Source organism: Perognathus longimembris, chromosome 3, assembly GCF_023159225.1.
Source record: "Perognathus longimembris pacificus isolate PPM17 chromosome 3, ASM2315922v1, whole genome shotgun sequence".
NCBI lineage: Eukaryota > Metazoa > Chordata > Mammalia > Rodentia > Heteromyidae > Perognathus > Perognathus longimembris.
The window spans coordinates 30,230,526-30,245,941 of record NC_063163.1 but is presented as its reverse complement, the minus strand read 5'-3'; positions in this window follow the sequence as shown (position 1 = coordinate 30,245,941).

Sequence of the window (15,416 nt, the reverse complement as noted above, 5' to 3'; positions counted from 1 at the left end):
ACATATGTATGTTAGTATTTTAGTGAAGGAAAATATGTTAAGCTCTGTTGAAAAGATATGTTTCTCAATTATCATAAACAGAGTTGTGGAGAGGTCAATTTAATACAAAAATTGAGGGTAAGGAAACAACTGGAAACTATCCTTCTTTGAGCTTTCTTTGAGGTGACATTTTATCATGATTGTAGCAGAATGTCTTCTATTCATGAATTTTGAACAGAGATAAATAGTCTGTCCTTACATTCCCCTTCAACTCAGATGGTGTTGCTGACCTCCCACATTTCATATCTATCATAAGATGAAAACCCATTAGCTAAGTTCACATCAGAATTTGTCCTCGTCAACACAAGTTTGTCACAAATAATTCTCCGTTTTCCTTTGTGAGATTGTGAAATAGTTATTATGAAGAATTGTGCTGGATGGACTGAAAGGAAAAGCACATTATTATGATAAACTTTTTAGCTTTGCAACTATTTAAGGGAAGGTTTTACATCATTTGATTTAGATTGTATATAGATATCAAGTCTCCTAAGGTCTTCCTGGGTATGTTTAAACAGGAATCTATTCCCTTCTGTATACAAGAGGATGTTACACTTTTATTTTTGTTATTCTCAAAGTTAATTTTCTGGGTATTTCTCTCTCTCTCTCTCTCTCTCTCTCTCTCTGTTTCCTTCTCTCTCTCCCTTTCTCTCTCTGTGTGTCTCCTTTTCTCTGTCTCCCCTTCTCCCCATCTCCCTCTCTCCATCTCTCCGTCTCTCAGTCTCTCTGTCTCTCCTTGTCCCTCTCCATCTCCCTCTCCCTCTCCCTCTCCTCCTTTCTCCCTCTCCCTCTCTCTCTTTCCTTGTGTGTGTGTCTTTTGACTTTTCTTGTCTTGTCCTATCAAGATCTTCCAAAAGAGAAATATTAAACTCTGTGCTAAGGATCTAAAGTTTTATTTGTTTAATACCAAAAACTAAAATAAAAAGCTTAGCTGATAAATGGATGCTGGGGATTAGGTGGGATATGCCCACGTCCATATAATCTAATCCTGAAGTGAAGCAAACCCACGTATTATTGTTTTGGATAGATTTTGATTTGTAGTGCTTGGCTAGCCCTTCTTTACATTACTTCAGTTCACACTCATTTTAATGATTCACTAGCATTTCTCCAGAGAAGTGGCATGCCCACTGGGAAAAGGATAATCAGCCCAGTCAGTCTTTCTATTGCTTATGAACATGCACAGTAACCTGCTTTTCCTCTCTGCTTCACCAGAAACATCAGAATAGTCTCCTCTATCTCCAGCGAGATCAGTCACTTTGACTTTCTTTTATCTGAATTCCAAATATTACTACAAGAACAAATACATTGTCCATTGAAATACAAAAGTAGGAATGGAAGTCACCTTGGATTTCACCTTGTTTTGCTTGTAATCAGGGCTACACACCTCCAAGCCCTCTATGAGAATAGGAATCTCTCTCTAATGCCCTCAAGGAAAGAAGAACCTATAAGTTTCAAAATATACTCCCTTGTTTATCAGACTGTGATATTGACATGTTAATGCTTTTTCAAAATTTAATCCATCTATACCTCAACATATATTGTTCTTCAATTTCCATTTCTCGGATAAGTTTAAAAAACAGTGATGTCTATGTTTTTAAATAAGCAAATTATTTGAAACCTATGAGGAGAACAAGCACATCCCTTATGGAAATGATTTTCCAGACACTTTGTATGTACAATGTAAAATAAGATTAGAGTTAATCACAGTTTGTTAGAATATTTCTTTATGGCTCCTTTAATATCTACTATGCAAATCTGACTTTCAACTTAAGGCACTGAAAGTCTCTTAGAAGTTCAAATTCACTATCTGATTGAGAGATATAATAAGCATTGTTTGAACTGAAAATACCCTTTAGTTTTGTGGCTTTCTGTCAAGAAAATTGAATTTGTAGAGATATATTTTGAGAGGAATTGAAGGAATAGAAAATAAATGCAAAATGCTTTTATGTTTTATGCCATTAGTTATACCCTGTTATTTTTATAGACATATCACATTGCAAAACAAGTAAGGAGTCAGACAGTAAACTTAGAGAGTGAAAATATTTTAATGGAATGCTTTTTGTAATTACATATTTGATAAGCAACATGTCTTAAATTAATCTTCCAACTTTTTAAAGTAATAAGTAATAAAACTTGTAATAAAATAATAACAAAATTTAGAATCAATGAAAAAGCTAGAAAAATATAAGCGAGCTTTATTTTTAGCGGCATGAGAAACCTTTGTGTACAGCAAATCCAATAAGTGACTTGATATGAGTTACTTTATGTCAGGTAACTCATCTGCTGGCTAAAACCTAGTGTAAGAAAGGGAAGGATGGACTGATCTCAATGATATAGAACTTAATTACCATGGATGAAGCTTTGTGAACAAACAATATCTTTTCAAATGAATAAAGTGTTGGGAAATTTGGGAATGATAAGTATGACATGAGCTAGGATCATAGTAACCGTAATCTATGAATTGGGGAAAGTCTTAATATATTTTGAAAACAAAATTGATAAGATATTTTGATAGAATTAATGTTGATCTCTGAGAGGAATTAGATATCCATGTTCTGACTCCAAGTTTTGTTTAATGCACCCGGATAATTGGCTTGGCAGGGGCTGAGATAGAAATGGTTATATAACATTATTTTTGAAAGTATCAGAAGGCTAAGAACTTAATTTCAGATCTTTAAATTTGTATGTGTATGTCAGAAAATCCAATGGGTAGTTTAAGTAGCCATACTTCACACTAAAGAGTTGTTGTTTTTTCCCCCTTCCTTGCTTTGATTATTTTTCCCCATTTCTTTTTTTTATTAATTAAATTTTGTTGACAAGGTGTTGTGCAAAAAGGGTACAGTTACATAATAGGGCAGAGTAAATTTCTTGTGATCTCATACAGCTTCATTTTTCTTTCTCTTCCCTATATCAGATACACATATATACAATACCCAGTGTACCAAAATCATATACAGTAGCCACATGGCATACGCCAAAGGAAATTCACTTAGAATTTTAAATATAATGGCAACAATAGAGTTTGCTTATCCTTGTCTTATATGATCATACATGCATAGCTGTTGAGCTGTTGTGATCCACTGAGAGGTCTATTTTAGACCTTCTTATGTTTAGTATTTGTTTGGTTTTAGATATATAATGTAAGGTCGCTGACCCAAACCTGTGGAAATAGCATTTGACAAGAAGTTTTTTGTTTCACAAACCTGGTCTCTACTGTTCACTCCCCCCCAACAGTCATATATCAAGAAGACCATGGCCTGTGTTCTACACTTGTCTCAATCAACATTATTTGTTCAAGTTCTGACCATTTCCCTGCGAATACCAATATTTTAATATCTAATTGCAATGTAGTATTGCACTGTGTATAGGTACCACATTTTTTGGATCCATTCTTCTGTAGAGGGGCATCTAGGTTGTTTCCATATTTTGGCTATTGTGAATTGTGCAGTGATAAACATGGATGTCCAGATGTCTTTTTGCTATCCTGAGACTTGGTTCAGGACAGATGCCTAGGAGTGGTATGGCTGGGTCATAGGGTATGTCTATGCTGAGCTTTTTGAGGAACCCCCATATTGTTCTCCACAGTGGTTGTACTAATTTGCACTCCCACCAGCAGTGGAGAAGGGTTCCTCTTTCCCCGCATCCCCTCCAACATTTGTTTTGCCTGAGTTCAGAGTATAGGACATTCTAACTGGCGTGAGGTGGTATCTCAGGGTTGTTTTATTTGCACTTCATTTCCTGCCAGGGATGTTGAACATTTTCTCATATGTTTCTCTGCCATTTTTATCTCTTCTCCTATGAAGTCTCTCTTTGTCTCCTTTGTCCATTTAATAATTGGTTTACTGGGTTTGGAGGGGGTTGGTGTTTTGAGTTCTCTGTAGATGATGGATATTAGGTCTGTGTCTGTTGCTAGGCTGGTGAAGATCATTTCCCATATGGTTGGCTGTCTTTCTAGTTTGGTGGCTCTGTATTTAGCTGTGCAGAAACTTTTTATTTTGTAGTAGTCCCATTTGTTGAGACTCTCCCTTATCTGTTGTGCCCCTGTGACTATATTCAGGAAGTTCCTTATTGTGCCTATTATAAGTTCTAGTATCTTTCCTACTCTGCCCTTCAGTAGTTTCAAGGATTCAGGTCTGATGTTGAAGTCCTTGATTCATTTTGAGTTGATCTTGGTACATCATGATAGGCTAGGGTCTACTTTGAGTTTCCTACATGTGGCTGCCCAGTTTTCCCAGCACCAGTAGTTGAAGAAGCTATGATTTTTCCATTGTATGTCTTTAGCTCCTTCATCGAATATCAGCTGACTGGAATAATGTGGCTTTATTTCTTGGTCTTCTATTCTATTCCATTGGTCTACAGGTCTGTTTTTATACCAATACCAGGCTGTTATTGTTATGATGGCTCTAAAATAGAGCTTGAAATCTGCTATTTTGATACCTCCTGCACTGCTGCTTTTGCCTAGAATTGCTTTGGCTATTCTAGGTCTTTTGCTGTTCCATATGAATTTATGGGTTGCTTTCTCTATTTCAGTGAAGAATGTAGCTGGACCATGATGGGGATTGCATTGAATTTTTATAAAATTTTGGTCAATATGGCCATTTTTACAATGTTGATTCTGCCTACCCATGAGCATGGGAGGTCTTTCCATCTCCTTGTGTCCTTTTGATTTCCCTTTTTAGATTTTTATAGTTCTCATTAAATAGGTTATTCACATCTTTAGTTAGGTTAATCCCTAGGTAATTTATTCTTTTTTAGCTATTATAAATGGTATTATTTTAGTATCAAGCTTTTGTAAGAATATAAATATCAAGTGAGTCTTAGGATAGAAGATATTGTCAAAACTTTATTTTGGAAAATATTTGAGGGATGAGGAAAATCCAAAATGATGATTAAAACTTGGTACTGACAAACCTGGTTCAACACATGCAACAAAATAAAACTAAATCCTTGTATACCATCCTGCACCAAAATCAATTCCAAATGAATCATAGACCTCAAAATAAAAACAGCTACCCTGAAAACACTAAAGGAAGGAGTAGGAGAAACACTTGGGCTCCTTAGCACAGGACGAAACTTCCTTAACAAAGACCCAGAAAGGCTACAAATCAAAGAAAGTTTGGACAAATTGGACTGCATCAAACTGCAGAGCTTCTGCAGGGCAAAGGACATAGCTCACAAGATAAACAGAAAGCCCACAGATTGGGAGAAGATCTTTACTGGCCATTCAACGGACAAAGGCTTCATATCTAAAATATATGCATAACTAAAAAAATTACATTCCTCCAAAACAAAATTGCAAAGAACCAACATCCCCCTCATCAAGTGGGCTAAAGACTTAAAAATAGACTTCTCTGATGAGGAAATGAGAATGGCCAAGAGACATATGAAAAAGTGCTCTACATCACTGGCCATAAAAGAAATGCAAATCAAAACAACATTGAGATTCCATGTCACCCCCATAAGAATGTCCTTTATCAAGCAAACTAACAATAACAAATGTTGTGGGGGGGATGTGGCCAAAAGGGAACCCTACTTCATTGTTGGTGGGAATGTAAACTGCTTCAGCCACTCTGGAAAGCGGTATGGAGATTCCTCAGAAGGCTAAACATAGAGCTCCCTTATGGCCCAGCTGCCCCACTTTTGGGCATCTACCCAAAAGACCACAAACAAGAACACACTAAAGCCACCAGCAAAACAATGTTCATCACAGCACAATTTGTCTTAGCTAGAATCTAGAACCAACCCAGATGCCCCTCAGTAGACGAATGGATCAGGAAAATGTGGTACATATACACAATATAATTTTATGCCTCTATCAGAAATAATTTGCAACATTCGTAAGGAAATAAAAAGAATAAATTCAAGTGCTCATATGCCTCCAAAAATCTGGGAAGTCTTTATTAATGCAGGAGAGAGTGATCAATTATTCTTGTAAGTAAGTAAATACACAAAAAAAGTCAATATTACTGAAAACATTGTTAAGGTCTTGTTTGACAAAGTAAATGTATATGGGTGTTGATTTGGTTGTACTTAAAAGACAATGAAATAAGAGAAAGAAATGAGAGCAAAGTACATACAGCAAGCATTATCAAATGTTATGAAATGAAAAAGTAAGCAGTGTTGTAGTTAAATAGGTGACAAAATCAGACTTAAAAATCAGAATTCTGTGATTTATATCAGTGAAGTAGAAAGAGCGGATAGGCGTTTATTTATGTTTGAGCTTTCTTTGACAATTTACATGGGCAGTACACATGAGTAATAGAAAAAGAAGAGATGCAGTTATCAAAGTTATTCCCAGGTTTTCTGCAATATTTCATTACAATTAGAATAAAAGTTATCATCAAAGAACTCAAATATGAGCAGAAAATTTTGGAAGCTTGTAATATGGAGGACAAATTAAATTAGATTTTTTTCAATGTAAAAATATTTAGTTAAAATAAATATATTCAATATGGTCATGGTTTTGTCGAGCTATGTTGAGTGGTAAAGTTTTAAAAATATAGTGGAAAGGGAAATGAGATCAACTATCATTGGTTCTTGGTCTAGAAAAATGGGTAAGCCTGACCTAGGGTTGTGAGAGTTGAAGGGGTTTTACTAAAATAGAAATTCAATATTTTCTTTCTTTTGTTGTGGCACTTAACAGTACAGTAGAGCTGAAGTGGAAAGCCAGTGAAGCAACATGTCATAATTCCTGTTGAGATTAAAGTATCACTGTAGTGATATTTTTTTTCTTACCACAAATTGAAATCCGTTTCAAATAAGGAAGTCTGACAAGTGTTTGAAACCAAACGTTTATCAAATATATACACAAATAATTCTGCATACCTTTATCTTATAATATTTATTCAAACCATAGTTTTAAATTATTCAGTGAAATATTTGCTATCATAGCAAAAATAAACAATAAATATAAATACAATACTAATACCTTCTCTTATGCTATAGTATGTTAGTTAACTAGGTATATAGGTTGAGAGAAAATAGAATAGCTTTTTGAGTAGTGCTGCAGTAAACCTAGGGTCCTGTTCATGCTAGGCAATGATATCTTATAAAATACACATGAACTCTCAGATACCATTTTTTGTACTGAATGGGCAGCACTTTACCTTCAGATTTGTGTAGAGTTTACATTTGACAGAGATAGGTAGTAGATTGATGTCATTACCAGCACTCTACATTCATTTACAATTTATCAAGTTCTATTTTTTTAATAACAGTTTGGCTCACAATTTATAGACGTGTCAACTTCAGTCTCTATGTTCCATTACTGTGGCCTGATGCTAGGCTGAATGTCTTGGTAGGAAATAGGAGGTAGAAGAAAGTAGATCACTTCATGGTTGGACAGGAATCCAGGAAAGAACAAAGAAAATAGCAGGGACCAGAAATAGCACTCAAACCCATGCCCTGTGACATATTTTTCCAAACAGAACATTTCCTAGTTTCCATTATCTCACTATGCCACAAACTCATAAACCCATCAATAGTTTAATCAATTTTGAAGCAGAGCCTTTATGATCAAGTCATTGGATCTAGAAAGCACTGGGGAAAACACTGAAAAAAATAGACTATTGCACTAGTGTCCAATGGTGCCATTTTTGGAGTATGAATTTATTTGTCTACTGGATCATTTAATCAGTTAATGGCCAATTTATGGACTGTGGCTCCAAAGTAACCTAGTCTATCTTATTCTATGGAAGTGGGAGTAAAAGTGTATAAATTTGTTGTCTGTTATCATTTCTCTAAAGTAGGAAATTCAATGAAAGAAAACCTCCTTTCCAAGGGGATATGAATATGGTAGCTTTCATTATTGACCAATTTATGATATTAAAGATCTAACATATCTAGTAAGAATAGTATGTTATAACTAATTTATTTGTAACTACTGTTAACCTAGGGAAATGCCAAGCCTACCTTGGTCTCTAACACAGAAACTAAAAAGATAGAAATTAAAAAAAAAGACACACTTGAGTCAAGAAAATCATAAGAGAAAGATAGGACATGTCAAGAAAAAGAAAGAAAAGAGAAAAACAGAAAAAAAAAGGCATAGTCACTCTGGAGAGCAGCCTGAAGAAAAGAAAAACAACTATATATAGACTTTCGCTATGACACTGCCTTACCACTCCTTGGTATCTACCCTGGGCATTATGGGCCAAGATATGATAAGGACACCTGCACTATTTACAATAACCAAGATATGGAAGCAAACCAGATGCCCCATGATAGATAAGTGGACCCAAAACATGTACTACATATACACAATGGAATTTTACACATTCATTAGAAAGAATAAAATAATGTTATTTTCAGTGAAATGGATGGAACTAGAACAAATCATGTTTGGTGAAGTAATCCAAGATCAGAGAGATAAATGGCACTTGTTGTCCCTTATATGTGGACTTTAAATCCAAATCACAGTGGGATAAGTCAAATTATACAGAATTCTAGATACTCACATGTGATGAGACCAAAAAAAGGTTAGTTTTAGGAGAGAATCACAAAGGTGCGGTACACAAGCACTTCTGCACACACACACACACACACACACACACACACACTTTGAACTCCAAAAATATGGAAACAGAGGACTTTTTTCTTGATATTTATTTTTGTCATGACTCTGTATTCTTTACCTTATATACGGTGGTGGTGGTGGTGGTGGTGGTGGTGGTGGTGGTGGTGGTGTGTGTGTGTGTGTGTGTGTGTGTGTGTGTGTGTGTGTGGTTTATTTCATGCTGAGCATTTTCATTTCTCTTGGAGGCTCATACATGTATGATAATTAGAGGAAACATCTTAAATATTTCTTCCTAATTTGTTGTATCTCCTTTTATGTAAAAAGAACCATTAATTTTGCATGCATTTCTTTTTGAACTAATTATCTGGAAACTCAGGTAACTATACCAACCATAGAAAGGAAAGAAAGTACAAGAATTCTTAATTATTAATTCTTAATTCTTAATCTTAATTCTTAATTCTTAATCATTGCCACTCAGATCTTCAATGAAATGTAAATAGAATTAGATTTTCGTATCAGTTGTCCTTTTGTTCCTTTAGTGATTTGCCTTCTTCCATTCTTGTCTTGAAATTTCATTCTGCCCCAACTTTACCTCTTAACATCCTACTCTGTGCACGTTAGTGATTACATTCATCATTTTCTCCAATACTCTTGACTCTTTATCTTTCATCTAATCTTTTTGTTTTACTGAACTGTTGTGAAGGATAAAAGCCATAGGTAATTTATGTCTGAATTTCCAGAACTTTGTACATTTGAGAAATATAATGTAGGAATGGATACTTGTATTTACTTGTACCAGCATGAATTCATAAAATGCACTTTAAATTTTATGGAATTTGAATCCTCAGTGCATGACCACATTCTAGGAAGACACAGTAGATAATAGGTTAAAAGCTCACATAGTAGAGTAACAGACACAGAGGAGAAATCATTTACATCTCACAACAAACTCCCCATTATCTCAAAATGGTACTGCATAGTACAGCAAAGTTACTTTATTACTTTGTTATAAGCTGTCTGGAATTTTATTTTTAACATATTGATAGGTTTTGTTTTGTTTTTCCTGAAAATGCAATATGTCCTAGAAGCATTAAATTGACTCTTGGCTTAAGTATAAATCAAACATTTATTTCACTTTCCTTCTTATTATCAAAATGGTCACTTTTTTTTTTTCATTTACACTCTTGGTAGGGTCATTCGGCTTTTACCTCTCAAGCTTTCATTTCCTGCTGTCTGAAATGAAACATCTCTAGCACCTGTAACTGACAAGAGTCACATTTCTTGTAGGATTGATGACTTTCATCTTGTTCTTTCCTATGTTCTTATCTCCCTTTTTCTTTCTTCCTTTCCTTCCAGATATAAAGTCTCTATACTTCCTTGTGTTTAAGTTCTGCTTTTTGTAACAGTTTTCAGCTTCTTAATTTATATGTTATTCCCAATTTGGTCTCCTTTTATTTGGCTTTATTTTCTTCTTTTGACATAATATATTTATATTTTTCTCCATATATTACATTGACCTTTGCTCTTTCATGTACTACCACTACTGAATCTTGGGATATTTTTTCTGTTTATTAATACCTGTCTTTAGACAAATTATTGTCAATTTTCCAAACTTATGGCCATTATTATAATGCTTACTTCACACACTTATGTTCCTGCCTCATATATATGAACATTTCCCATTATTATACAAATGTTAGAATATTTTAAAAGACTATAAGAAAATATAACTATTCCTTCACCATAAAAACCTTTTGTACAGATTCATTGATTTTTTTTCAATGAGAAACAAGAGAATATTTTAGCTCCTTATATTAGACTTATGAAAAACATAACCAACTTTGTGACCATCTAGGAATAAACACTGCTGAATTTAATAACAAGGATAAAAGTTATGCTACTTTTTTGAGACTTCTTATTTTAACATAAACTAGCCCCATTTCAGATGGTATGGGGCATTTAATAATGTTTAAATGCCATAATTTATTAGTGAATATATATATATTTCACTAATAAATGATATTTCAAATATATTGGTAAATATATTAGTAAATTATTTAGGAAACAATGTATTTTGAATAATACAAGGGAATGCATGTGTCTGGGATGTGTATGTGCTCAGACACTCAAGTGTGTACTTTAGCACAGGGGCATGAGCTCACAGTCATGTATTTCTTGGATTTTTTGTTTGTTTTTTATTTTAACTACAGATATTTTTCCTCCACTTATGCTGCACATCCAGTCGAAGTGATTTTCTTGCTAATTGGAAATAGGAGGTAAAATACTGCCTGAAATATAAATTATGGTCATATATATTATGGACTTCTTTTTAAAACTTATTTATTGTCAAAATGATGTAAAGAGAGGTTACAGTTTAATACATTAGGTCTTGGATACATTTCTTGTACTCTTTGTTGCCTCCTCCCTCATTCCCCCTTTCCCCCTCCCACCTTCCTTCTCCCCCCATGAGTTGTTCAGTTGTTTTACATCAAATGGTTTTGCAAGTATTGCTAGTCATTTGTCTTTTTATCCTTTGTCTCTCAATTTTGATATTCCCTTTGTAAATAGTACTATATGAAGTCTCTGAAAGCTCAGCATAAGAAAGGGGTTGTGTTGTGTAAATGTATTTTATGAGTAAAAAAAATATAATAAGTATGGCTGGGAATATGGCTTAGCAATAGAGTGCTTGCCTAGCATGCATGAAGCCCTGGGTTCGATTTCTCAGCACCACATACATAGAAAAAGCCAGAAGTGGCACTGTGGCACTGTGGTTCAAGAAGTAGAGTGCTGGCCTTGAGCAAAAAGAAGCCAGGGACAGTGCTCAGTCCCTGAGTTCCAAGCCCCAGGACTGGCAAAAAAAAAAAAAAAAAGTACAGAACTGGAAATAAAAGAGACAAAACGTGATGGAGAAAATGTTAATATAGCATGTGGTACCCAGTTCTCTTCCATAGAACTTTTAGCTACAGGGAGGAGAGTTTTCCTAATCAAATAGTTTAAAGAAGAAAAGGATAGAACAACACTGTGTTCTCGTCTACATTTTAAAGCATTGATACTGGAATTATAATTCCCATATTTTTCATACATTTTTCATTTGTGTTTGTTCAAAGTAAGCAACGTTTTGGACTTCAGAGTGGAGCCCCGAGACAGCAAACCAGAATGTCATTTTATGAGTCTTAAAATATCCCTATTGGCTGCACTTGTTCTCCTCCACATCTGTGGTTGAAGTTAGAGGTAGGCCAAAGGAATGTAATGGGAACACCATAGCATCTGCCAAAATTATACCACTAAATGTAGCAATGAACGTGTTCAGCCCCTTTTGTTGACTTAGGAGATCTTTTGCAAATAGTCAATGATTCTTTACTATAAACACTAGGCTTTTCTACAGCTGCTTCATGCTCAGAACATAACTTGTGCACTGGGATTTTCCAGTATCCATTTATTTTGGGTACACAAAGTACAGACAGCCATTCACTCTTACCCAAATGTATTTTAATAAAGGTTAAAATGGGTTTAACTCTCCTCCCATAGAGGAGAGGATGACTTCAGAGAAAAACGGTTTTTTTTGGTGTGGGGGAAGCTCATATTTTGGCATACTAAGTAAGAGTCACAAGATTCACAGAAACAAAGCTTCTGAAACACAAAATGAAACGTATGTTATTTCTTCCATTTGAAGTATCCAATGAAGTATCTGGACTAATGCACCCGGTTTTGCATTGATTAACCTCTTTTTTATTGAAAGGGATAATTAGACATTCTGGATGTAAATTGTTGATGCCTTCTTTTGTCTTTCAACACATGGCAGAACATATAGTTTACTGGAGGAATTAGTGTAGACAGTAAAGTGGAACTTAGGAAGGAAACATTTTTAATATAAAGTTATATAAGTGGAAAAAATGTTACCTCACCAAACTAAATATAAGCAAAGTTTACTAATGGCAAAACACAACACCAGAAACTGCAAGTTTACCTCCATTTCAGATTGTCAACCAGAGTTACTTTTGCTCATATAAACTCTTTATAGCTTTCTTCATTCAGGAAATAATTATCAAAGAAAATCCACATCTCCTTGAAATGAACATTTAATACGTATTCCTAAATAAAGCAGTTAATACTGTGTTTGAAATAGTTAAAAGGGGAAGATTTTACACACATAACTATCAGATTACACTCCATCCTTGTGGGATTAATTTAATAAGAATATTCAGGTGGATTTGTTGACTATATTACATCAATAATCTTCTTTGCTTTTTCCTACATGTCTGATGTGTGGATATCAATAATATAGTATATTTTCAGGTAGTCTTGTTTCTTCTTTCACATTCTAGCAAATAACCTATCTTTACTTTCAAAATAGGTAATTTGAATTAAATCTGTCGCATACCTCCAACAAGATATATAGCTCTAGATTGACCAATGAAAAAACTGACACATTCTTGCCATAATGACTGGTTATAATATGAAACTCTCTTTGTAGATCCTAACAGGAATACATCTATTTTGGAGAGTAATGGGATGAACCACAAGAGATAGTCATTATACTTATCATGCTGTAGGTGTCTAAGGAATGAAAATCCTCTGTAAAATGAAAGTCAGCACACAGGAAATAAATACTTTTGGTTGTTGTCTTTTTTTTTTAATGAGAATTAGAATTGTCATGATGGAGATTGAGAAAGCATTGGTAATGGTTCAAAGGAGGAATATGAAATGGTTGATCCATGTTACACATTATATAGTAAGAAGAAATAGGCAATTGCAATCTATTGCATAGGAACTATTTCCGAAAAAAAAAAAAGAAGAAGAGAACATTTCAAGATTTTAATATTTTTTCATTATTTGATTAAAATGAAAAAGTAAACCTCTGAGTAGATAGATCTGTTTATTCTGGTTTGGACATTAGGTAATATATACATATCCCAAAGTTTCACACAATATCCCATAGATACAGCTGCAGTTATGAGGTAATAAAATAAAATAGTATATATGAGACAATAGTGTATAATTTTTATTTTGTGTTTGTTAGCATTTCTTTAGCCTCATGTCCTCAGCTCCTCCCACTAGCCCCTAGATCCACCCATACCTAATGAGCCACTCCTACTTATTACCTACCTTCTTTCCCTTTACCCCCAGAGAGAGAAGCTGCCACCTGGATAAGGTGCAGATGCCATGTAGCTCCCTCTCCCGTGGGAACTATAATCCCACTAATAAACCTCCCTATGAACCTTCTTCTCCTATCTGTGATTATCTCTGCATGGTCCTCTGGGATGGCTGGGACGTATCCTTTTATTGGTGCCAAACCCAGGATAGGATCCCCGGTGGATTTGCTCCCCCATTTCTGGGGGATTCAAGCTGCCCCCAGGACTGATTCTGCTGTCCTAAGCCCACCCAGATGACCACTGAGGTAACTTTTCCTGACCAAGCATTCTACATCCATCCACCATGACAATCTACAAATTTGCCTTCACATCCAGGGTAAGTGATCATCTAACTGGGGCTGGATCCTATTTTCCAATTTACCATAGGGCCACAGGGTCATCGATTCAAGGTCACACTAAAGGCTTCAGAGCCACACAAAGAGAACAGAAAAATCTTGGCACCAAGCTCTGAGCCCCACTCCAGGCGACCATGTAGCGTCCCCACTCGGTCCAGGACAAGAAATTGGGGTGACGACCTCATTGTTGATTGTCTCCTACATTTCAGCTGACCAGAGTAATACTGAGGACGCTTGGTGTTTAACTCCTCAGCTCCACTAATCACTTACGATGGGAGGGACACAATCTGAAAGCTGCTCAGGTTTGAGCCCAATCTTACAAATTTGGAATCTTTTACAGGACTTACATAACTTCTATGAGTGCTCGGGCAGATGGAATCTCTCTCTCTCTCTCTCTCTCTCTCTCTCTCTCTCTCTCTCTCTCTCTTCTTTCTGCTTCTCTCTAAACTCTGCCTGCCTGCCGATGATATAGGATGGGCTGGTACTAGCTTCCAAAGGTACCGATATTTGTTTAACACCTGCTTTGAAAGACACAAAGAAAGGTTTTCTGTTCTTGTTATTGATGTTTGTTAAGCTTGGAGATTCAGTTAAGTTCTGCTTGTTGTTGGCTAAATCCTGTTTTCTCTAGCATTGATCATGTGGTAGACAATATAATTGGTTTTAGCAAGTTCCATCTTGGTTCCATCAAGGTTCCAAAAACTCTTGGAGGTGGAGTCCCACCCATCCCCCAGTTAATGGGCATGCCAAATTCCTTGAGGCTGGGCAGGGATGCATAGACTCAAGCTCCCAGTAACCCTGTCCCCCACCCTAACCTTTGTAACTATGGCCTTGCAATTCAAATGCTCAGAGGTGAAGGTGTCTTGCTGTGAGCCTGCTAAGGCTCTGACCAGCTCCGCCACCATTATGCCATACCACATGTCTGTATTCTGTACAAGTCCTGTCTCCCATCTCCTGGACCTTCTCTGGTCATAGTATCCCACTTCAGCTCCGCATTGGAGCTGAACTGGTTTCTCAAAATCGTGCTTCTCCATTTCCTCGCCAGATAATCTGTGAAAAGTTTTGTTTGCTGGAAAAGTTTTTTGTTTTCTAACTGACCACGTGGTTCTAAAATATGAGCAAAATAATAGCCTTTTGCCACTGGAATTCCAGAAAACTTACATGGCCAATTAAAAAAAATTATAAGTGTGCGTGCTCCAAAGCTTGTACATATGTATGCATTTCTGTCTGTCTGTCTGTCTGTCTGAAAAACATGTAAAAATTGGCATTATGTTTTCAAAGTTACTTGCTTTTTTGACTACTATTTTAACTTACTTTAAGTCTTGTGTTAAACTGATCTTTGCAGCCTGTGGGTGGAGTCACAGTGAACAGCCTGGAGGCAAT